The sequence below is a fragment of the Octopus bimaculoides genome, chromosome 21, assembly GCF_001194135.2.
Source record: "Octopus bimaculoides isolate UCB-OBI-ISO-001 chromosome 21, ASM119413v2, whole genome shotgun sequence".
NCBI classification, from domain to species: domain Eukaryota; kingdom Metazoa; phylum Mollusca; class Cephalopoda; order Octopoda; family Octopodidae; genus Octopus; species Octopus bimaculoides.
In genome coordinates this window covers 12198520-12208798 of record NC_069001.1, presented here as the reverse complement: position 1 = coordinate 12208798, position 10279 = coordinate 12198520, and positions in this window count along the sequence as shown.

Sequence of the window (10279 nt, the reverse complement as noted above, 5' to 3'; positions counted from 1 at the left end):
GCACCAATTACGTACTGGGATTGGTCTAATCCACTAGCTCCTTCCCCAAAAATTTCGTGCCTTGTGCCTAAAGTAGAAAAGAATATTCTTTGAAAGCGACGAGCTGGCGGAAATGTTAGCACACCGAGCGAATTAGCGGTATTTTGTGTTTCTTTACGTTTGTAGTTCAAATACCGCCGAGGTCGACTTTGCCTTTCATCCTTTGGAGGTCGATAAATTAAGTACCCGTTGCGTATTGGGGTCGATGTAATTGACTGGCTCTCTCCCTCAAACTTTCGGGCCTTGTGCCGAGAATAGAAAAGTATATATATATATATATATATATCTATACATAAGTGTGCGTGTGTTTGTGTATCTTTTCTTTCTTCACATCACAATCAATGTTTTGAATACATACCTTACAAAACCACGCACCGATATTTCTATCTGCTTTTAGTTACCTTAAATTAAATAACATAAGGCAGAGATTATTTGTTTGTGTGAGTGTGTTCCGCTGCTGCAGCCGTTGCAACTCCTCGCCTAATTGAATATGTAAAGTATTTATAAATAAATAGATTTAGCGGGTATAGTAACCGACTCAGGGATAAAATATCGACATAAACTATCAGTATCCGTTAACTGTGTTAACTCCGGGCAATATACGTTGAACGTAGCTAACAACCAGATAAACAAAAGTTTACCAGGAACCAATGCAAATAATTAGAAAATGGAGAGAAAAACCTAGATTAACCAGCGCATCGATAGGACTACATTTTAAAACATATTTTGTATTGTCTTGCGTTTTATCAATAAATATGCTTTAAAATGTAATCCTATCGATGCGCAGGTTAATCTATGTTTTTCTCCATTTTCTAATTGTTTGCATGAGTATACATACAAGCACACACACATATATATGTATATGTGAACATGTGTGTGCAAGGGAGGGGTGTGTTTCTATTATCGTAATTCTCCAGATACCGCCATTAGATTTAATAACGTAGAGGAGGAAAATCCCTATATTTCCTAGAGATACGGTGCGAATAATGGCATTGCACCTAGAATCAGAAAACGGCAAAAACATGTGTTATCACCCCATATTTCACTCTTCCTATCATGTCCGCATTATTATTAGTATTGATGTTGTTATTCTATATTTAAGAGATGAGGAATTATTTACATTATTTACATTTGACGGATATTTGTCCTCATCTTTTTTGTTGTTAACACAACGTTTCGGCTGATATACCCTCCAGCCTTCGTCAGGTATCTTGGGGAAATTTCGAATCTGGGTTCTCACTCCTAACGATGTTATTATTATTATATTATTATTATTATTATTATTACTATTATTAATCAGGTCGCTGCCGTGAATCGAACTCGCGCTCTTAACTACTTCGCCATATGCATTATTTACAAATATCCGTCAAATGTAAATAATGATGTTGTTATTGTTGTTATTTTTAAAGCGGCGCGCTGGCCGAATCGTTAGCATGCCATGCAAAGTACTGACAGCGTTCTGAGTTCAAATTCCGCTGAAGTCGACTTCCCCTTTCATCCATTCGTGGTTGATAAAGTAAGTCGAGCACTGGGGGTCGATGTAATCGATTTGTCTCCCGCCCCGGCCAAAATACCTGGTTTAGTGCCTTTAGTAGAAATTATTGTTATTATTATTATTATTATTATTATTATTATTAGGGCAGCCGAGATGAACGGCTCAGCGGTATTTCGTCTGTCGCTACGTTCTGAGTAGCCGAAGTCGACTTTGCCGTTCATCCTGCAGGAGTCGATATATTAAGTACCAGTGAAATTTCAAGCCACGTGTCGATAGCAGAAAAGAATTATTGTTATTAATATTATTATGGCGGCGCGCAAGAAGAATCGTTAACACACCGAGCAAAATGCTTAGCGGCATTTTGAATGTCTTTACGCCCTGAGTTCAAATTCCACTAAGGTGAACTTTGCCTTTCATTCTTTCGTGTTCGCAAATTAAGTATCAGTCAAGTACTGTGTTTTGTTGTTTGAGGTGCTACTTGTTTTTCTTGTTAACATCCGTGTCGCTCTTACTATTGACATTATTACTTGATGATTAAGATCTAAGAAAGACATCTATTTTATTATAATTGCTAATAATAATCGTTATCCGTAATATCGCCATCGACAACACCATCTTTAACAGCTGCAACAATAAGTTCATCTTCTTCAGTTCATTTTTGACAAATTTCATAATCATAATCGTTGTAGCAGTAGATGTTCTTGTTCTTGCTGCCCACGTTGCTTTTGTTTTCTTCAGGGACTCCAAACATAACTTCTGTAATGTGTTGCTTTGACAAGATGAGAAACCACATGGGAACGTATATAAAATAGATATATCTCATTATACTGGTGGTAAAGCGGTTTTCTAACATAATTACAGTAATACCTACATTTCTGCTTTTCATATATAGATATTAATGTATAAATATATGTATACATAATGTATATAATTATATTCACACATATATATATATACACATATATACGTATACATGCATACATATACGTACATGCATACATAAAGACACAGACATACACATATATATATATTATATATATATATATATATATATATATATATATATATATACATATATATATCGATAGAGAGAGGGGGACACATATATATATATTCATAAATAGATAGATGGATGGATAGTGAGATAGAAATAATATGATACAGAGATAGATACACTTTAGCGTATGTGTGTATGAATGAATGTTAGCGATTATAACTAAGAAATATATGACTGTATATAAAAGTGTATGCAGGGCTTGGATGATAAGAAGTATGTTTCACAACATTTGGGTTACCGGTTCGACATCTTATTGCAGGACCACCTATACCTCAAACAAGGACTCAAATTTAATTGTGTAGTAGCTACCGGAGGTAATGCATAGCCAGACATATATACATACACAACAGAAAAAGAAACAAATTTTCTTGCCGATCAATAAGATTATTTAACCGATTTCCCAGACTCGAAGGCGTATATATTACCCCACGATTACCACCGCTACCACTATGAACGAGACGTGAATCTGTCGCAAGATTATTTATATTTACCGATACATTTGACTCGAGCAACGTGAAATGATGTGATTTGCTCAAAACTACAACGCATCGCTCGGTCCAAGAATCGAAACTACGAACTACTAATATATAATTCCTGTACATCACCTCCAAGCCTTCCAATATATATATATATAATTATCACCAAGCCAACATGGCAGTCCCAAATATAGGACGAATGCTACCGTGGATTAGCTCCAAGAGGCCATCGCCTCTAGCTAGCTATGTGACACTAGAGGCGATGGCCTCTTGGAGCTAATCCACGGTAGCATTCGTCCTATATTTGTGACTGCCATGTTGGCTTGGCGATAATTATTAATATCCAGTACCGCTGCTGTAGTCTCCTTTAGAGAGACTTAGAAATATTAATAACTATATATATATATATGTATATATATATATATATATATATATATATATATATATATATATATATTTATATTTATTTATTTATATATATAATGTTGACCAGTAAAGTGGACATTCAATGTGCTAGAAATAGACCACAGGTTGTGTCTACTAAGACCTAGTATATATATATATATAGACATAGATTTATTTGAAGAAATTCCATTCAGTATAACATCTTTACACCTGCAGCTACTTCCATACCCAATTAATTCAATTTCAGGAATTATATTAAATTAATTTAAATTTTCATTTTGAAAATCGTAAATTGGGTATTTCATCGGGGGAGAGAATCTATTAGAAAGGAGCTACATTCCAACGTGTTGGTTGACTTTTGATAGACTCTGGTATGTATGTTTTAGCAAAAGGTGCATTTTAAAATACCGTTATTATTCTTATGTATCTCTGCATGTAAATGTGCTTTCAGAAATTACCATTAGTCCTAATATACGGGGGGAAAAACCTCCCGAGAAGCTGAGCAGTTGATTTGTAGATTATTGGTTTCCCCTGCGATCTGGACAAAATCCTTGTCGGTACATTTCTATTAGGCTAGTACATGCTGATATTATTAGTAGGGAATTTATCTTGATGTTTAGGGACAAACAAGCCTGATGAAATATGAAGATTCTTTCTTAGGATTCTTGCACAATATACAATGGTCATTGTTTTGCTGGTCGACAATGTTAGTTTCATTTCCAACCTCTTTCAGTCTTTTAACATTTTAGGTGTTGTGCCAAGTGACCGACTAGCACAGAAATAATTCTTTGTCTTAGTTTTCTGTAGTCTCTTCAGCTCTTTAGATTATATCAATATCCTGATATTTCTGTTTTGTTTTTTTAATTTCTTTGCTATCGACTGTGCTATCAGAGAATTTCAAAATCTATGATTTTACACATTTTGCTTATTTTGTCCCCCATAATCATATCTGGTTTCTTGCTTAACTAGTATGGTCAGTCATTGTAGAAGAGCCCTATAAGATCCCATAATACGTATTTTCCACCACATCATCTGGTTCGTGTTCGTAGCGCATTCCCGTTATACTGAAACCAGCGATACACTCGGATAACATCCAAATGCACTCCTTACAATCATTCTTGCCTTATACGCATTTCACGCTCGTCCACTGCACTCACTCAAGAAATCATTGCTACTTTCGTCTCCTTTTCTGCAAGTTCTCCATTTGGTGTCTGACTGAGGTTTGTTGATCTTTGCCTTCATCAGATTTGTTCTTATAGCTTGTTCATCAATGGCTATATTTAGCGCTTTAGGCTTTCGTTTCAGTTTTCCCTCTCTCCACAAGAACCAGTGTTCTTTACTTCTAACATCTTCGATTTGGTGCATGTATTGGCCTCGTAATTCCATTTCTTTCCGTTAGCTTGTTCTGTTTTTCTTTCTAGCTACCGATAATATACTTTTTATTATTATTATCATTATTATTATCAATGCTGTTGTTGGTGGTGGAGGCGTTAAATATAAGAAAGCATTATTATCTTCATCCACTTCATACCCATACCCATCACCATCATCATCGTTAATATTATCATTATTACTGAAGAAGAAGAATATACATAAGACAATAAACAAAAGTAACTACAAGACGCATGCCACGAAGAATACCAGTGCAAAGATGGCTATACATATCTTCTTCGTGGTTTGGTGTTGTTGTTGTTAGAGACAGAGGTGGTTTGGGGTCTGTTAACTAAGTAAGATGCTAAAAAACAAAATCAACAAACCTCAACGTGGAATTCTAAGAAACTTCACAGTATTTCTGTTATAGTGAACAAAACTGAATTACAATCGTATTTCATTAGATGTGACAAAGAAATCGTTACTAGCTTTGAATCTATAGGAGGTGAAGCAAAGAAAGAAACAAACTTGGTTTCACCCTATTTACTAAGCTACAAAGCTGCAGCTGTGCTAGATAGGAATAGAAAATTCATTTCTTGCTTTTAATTAAATCATTTCTTTATTCATATGTATTTATGCTTCCTACCTGTAACAGAAACTTGTTGAACCTCAATAATATTACGAGGGAAAAAGTTACATAAAGAGAATATAAAAGATATTTACAAAAAGAAAAAACGAAATTCTAATAAGGTAAGGAATTTTGTTAAAAATAACAAAACATACATATAATAATACGAATTCTATTGTAAGTACTACTACTACTACTACTACTACTACTACTACTACTGCAACTCTTACAACTTCAACAACAGCAACAACAATAATTACTACTTCTATTATTATTATTATTATTCGCCATTTAGCAAAAAAACTAGATTTACCTTCGATTTCCTTTTGCGTGCATCTCACATATAAAATAATGAAAGACAAATATATTTGACGTTCTTTGTGCTATGAAAAACTAATAATAATAATAATGATGATAATAATAACAATAATAATAATAACGTTCTTTGGAAAGAAGGCAACAAAACATATCAAATTCGAATGGAAATAACGAAAAAAAGGTCTATATGAGAATTGAAATGAGGAAATCACACAAGCATTCACACGCAAACACACACACATAAGCATATACACAAACCACACAATCACATAGACGAAGATGCACACACATATACTAACAAACACAGATACAAACACAGACGCAAATATATACACATACCGTATAATATATATTCCGCATTTGTATAAAGAATTGAGTTGGAAATGATAACGCTGATTCTCTCGTTTATTCTTTTATTTTCATTTTGTTGCTGTAGTTTTTATTGTTGTCGTTGATGCTTCTGCTCTTGTTTTTTGCTGTTGTTGCTGTTGTTTTTATTTCGTTGCCTTCAAATTATTTAAAAATATTCTGCAACGGTTTTTGTTTTTTTAAGATATTATTCCTGTGTTTGTATTGTTTTCTGTTATAATTAGTTTTACTTCTGGAAGAATGTTACGGCCACAATGGTAAATAAATATACCGATAGTGATGATCATGATGATGGTGATCTTCATTATTATCATTAAGTTAATTATGATGGTAGTGGTGGTGGTGTTGGTGTTGGTGGCAGTGAATTTGGTGGCAGCGGCCGCGGTGGTGATAATGATGATGACCTCGTTGATGGTTATGAAGACGATATTGATGGTGCTGATGTCTATGATGATGTTGCCGGTTGCTACTACTACTATTACTACAACAACTAACACTACCACTACTACTACTACTACTACTACTACTACTATTATTACTATTATTATGTCGTCAGGCGCTCATAGCCCTCTACCAGTCGGACAATGACATCGGTACATGTTACGCTTTGGAAATTTATAGAGGATTAATAGCGGAGAAGTGCGATGACGTTCTCGGGGAAACGCAGCATGCCGATGAAAACGAACTGGCTAGACCGTTACGGAGAAATTCCGATCGGAAACTATCATGGTTAATTTCCAGATATCCTTGGCCTGGCAGTGCTACCGGGGACGTAACCGGTTTGAGATAAACTCTACAGGCAGAGATCAGATATGCTGCCAGACGACCCTGTCTGTGGGGCACGTAGAGTGACGAAACGATTCTACACGCACTCGGTCAGTGTCCGGGCAATGCTGAATTGTGCGGTTACGTCGAACAGATGCAGTCACGTGTAGGACGGATCCATCTGTCAGCCGAGTCTATAGTGATGATTGCCCCGCCACCCTCCTTTAAATTGGGCAGGCAAGACAGTTTTCTTTTGCCTGGTGGCTTTTGCGAAAGAGGTTGTCTGTTGGGCGAGGCTGGAAGGCATGAGGGCAAATATATTCCTCTTTGGTAGAGCTCTCAATGACTTCTTCAAATTTCGTTTGAAAAGGTGGATGAAAAGTGAAGCGCTGTCCTCGAGTGACTTTATTGAATAGTGGGGGAAGATTGCAAAAACGGCAAGAATGTATGATACCTCTCTAAGTATAGACCTTTGATGTTGGAGAAAGGGAATTGGAGAGGACACTTGCTCTTGTTTATCCTTTATCGGTCGTCCTCTATCAGGAGGGCTACGTCTCTATTACCACGTTGTCTTTATTAATTTTATTTTTTTGTGTGTGTACATCCCTTCCTTGTCATTATGTCCCATGTATACATACTTTTTTTTTGTTACCATTTTAATTACTTTATTACATCATTATATGTAAAACTCCCATACCTTGTGCCTGTCTTTGTATTGTCACTCTCATCATCCGCCCTGGGAGCAAATAAATGAAATAATAATAAAATAATAATAATTATTATCATTATTATTACTACAACTACTACTGCTACTAGTAGTAGTAGTAGTAGAGGCACGATGTTAGTATAGTTCTCCATTTTGGAATACTCTTTTGGAGGAACTGGACAACATTCTCAGCAATCCCATATATCTCCAGGCATTCCAGGAGCCATGAGTGTCATACTGTAGTTTTACTATGTTATTTAATCGCCAAATATATTTCGAGATAGTTTTCGACATCCTCAGACAATATGGCTTAGCATGATGGAAAATCAAGCACGCAGCTAATACAGTAGCGAGTATTTAATCGGGATTCCATAAATCCGTATTTATGTAATCCCGATAAGACGCCCGCTTCTGTATTAGCAGCGTGTTTCAGTTTCTAGCTTTTAGCAGCGTGTTTCATTTTCTAGTTTTTCTAACTGCGTGTTTCATTTTCTGTGATGTTAAGCTATATTGTCTGAGGATATCTAAAACTAGCTCAAATAAATTATATTTCCCGATTACATAAAATAGTAAATCTACTGTACGTCTGGTCACCAGTTACCAACTATAGCTAGAAAATATTTTTTCCCTATACACGTATGCCTTTGTGGTTAAGAAGCTTGTTACATCAATGTATTGTGGGTTTTATTTTTTTACTTGTTTCAGTCATTTGACTTCGGCCATGCTGGAGCACCTCCTTTTAATCAAAGAAATCGACACCACGGCATATTCTTTGTAAGCCAGGTACTTATTCTATTTGCCCCTTTGCCGAACCGCTAATTTACGCTGGCCAGGCCCACCAACATCGATCGTTAAACGATGTAGGGACACACACACACACACACACACACACACACATACATACATACATACATACATACATATATATATATATATATATATATATATATATATATACGACAAGCTTCTTTCAGTTTCCGTCTACCTAATCCATTGACAAGGTTTTCGTCGACCCGAAGCTATAATAGAAGCCACTTGAGCAATGTGTCACGCAGTGAAACTGAACCCGGAACTATTTTGTTCCGGGTTCAAGCTTCTTGCCACACAACCGCGTCTGTTTTATTTTTATTTATTTATTCGTATTACATTAATTTCTTCTCATTGCACTTTTACAGTTATAGACTTTACAAATAAACGGCTTTTGAAATGTACATTTCGAAATTCAAGGTTTCTAAACCTTTGTACTAACGGGTCTCGCTTTCAGCGAATTTATACGCCCCCACATATACTAGTCCATTTACACCTTATTACTTTCAAATTTGATTCAACGATCCCTTACTGTACTTTTATATGAATAAGTCACCTATGTTCTATTTTTGAATTATTTCAGTCCCCAGGGAAGTACGATTTCAAATAGTTATAAAGTGGAAAATTGGTTCATATAGATTATAAGTTTATGTAAAGTATAGGGAAAGGAAGATGTAAAGAAATAGGAAGAAGTGGAACGGAAAGGGAAGGAGAGCTGGAAGAAAAAAGACGATGGGTAGGATGAGAAGAACAAGAAGGAACGAGGAGGAGGAATTGGGGCTGGAGCAGGACGACAAGATGACGAAGAAAATGTGGAGTGGAGGAGGAGAAAAGGAAGGTGGAGAAGAAGTAGAAGGAGTATGTACAACATGAATGCTACTACTACTAATGATAATAATAATATCAACAACAACAGCAACAACAATAATATGAAGGGGAAGAAGAATAAGAATAAGAAGAATTAGAAGAAGGAGAAGGAGAATTAGGAGAAGAAGAAGGACAAGGAGGTGTATGGGGCGGATGTGAAGGAGGGATGTACAAGTCAAAATTACAAAGAAAAATGCAAGTAAAGATTTAAAGTTAATACGAATAATGGAAGACATAAATGCTAAAAGTACAATTGGAAATCCAGATTATTGTTTAGATAGCATAATAGAATTATATAATACAAATGATACCTTTCACAAAAGAGTTATTTCTTTACAATTATGAGAGCAAAACAACCAGTTTACGACAATGTCAGCAACTTTGGTATTAAATGCCTGCGATAAATATTTACTTTAGAGAAAGACTGACAAGTGTCAAGAAAGATAGCAAGAATTTGTGAAACACTTTTTCAAAGCACTTTTAATGAATTTCGTAACTTGCTCCGAAGAGTTTTTCATCTTTATATCCAATCACAGGTATAGCGAAGTGGCTCGCAGGCACTGTTAGTTAAAAAGCTCGCTTTTACATTCTTGTAGTTTGGGGTTCGATTCCAATGTGCATATCTTTGTTCAGTGCTATTATATCTCCTAAGGCCATCTACTAGCGCAAATCAGCCAGCGTGTTCACTGAATTATATATAATGCTACAAGCTTTATTTAGTTCGTTCAGAGTTGCCACTCTTAGGTACATCTCATTGACAAGAGTAAAAAAACTCGAAACATCGATGTCTGCGATTACTAACAGATGGCAACACTGAACGAAATAGGTGTTTTCACACCTTTTACCATAAGTGGGATCTTTTTCTCCGCAGTGACTGCAGTGTGTTTGCTTTTAGCTGTTGAAATATGTGACAAACATATTTCAAATAATCCAAATTGTGCCCCTATATATATATATATATATATATATATATATA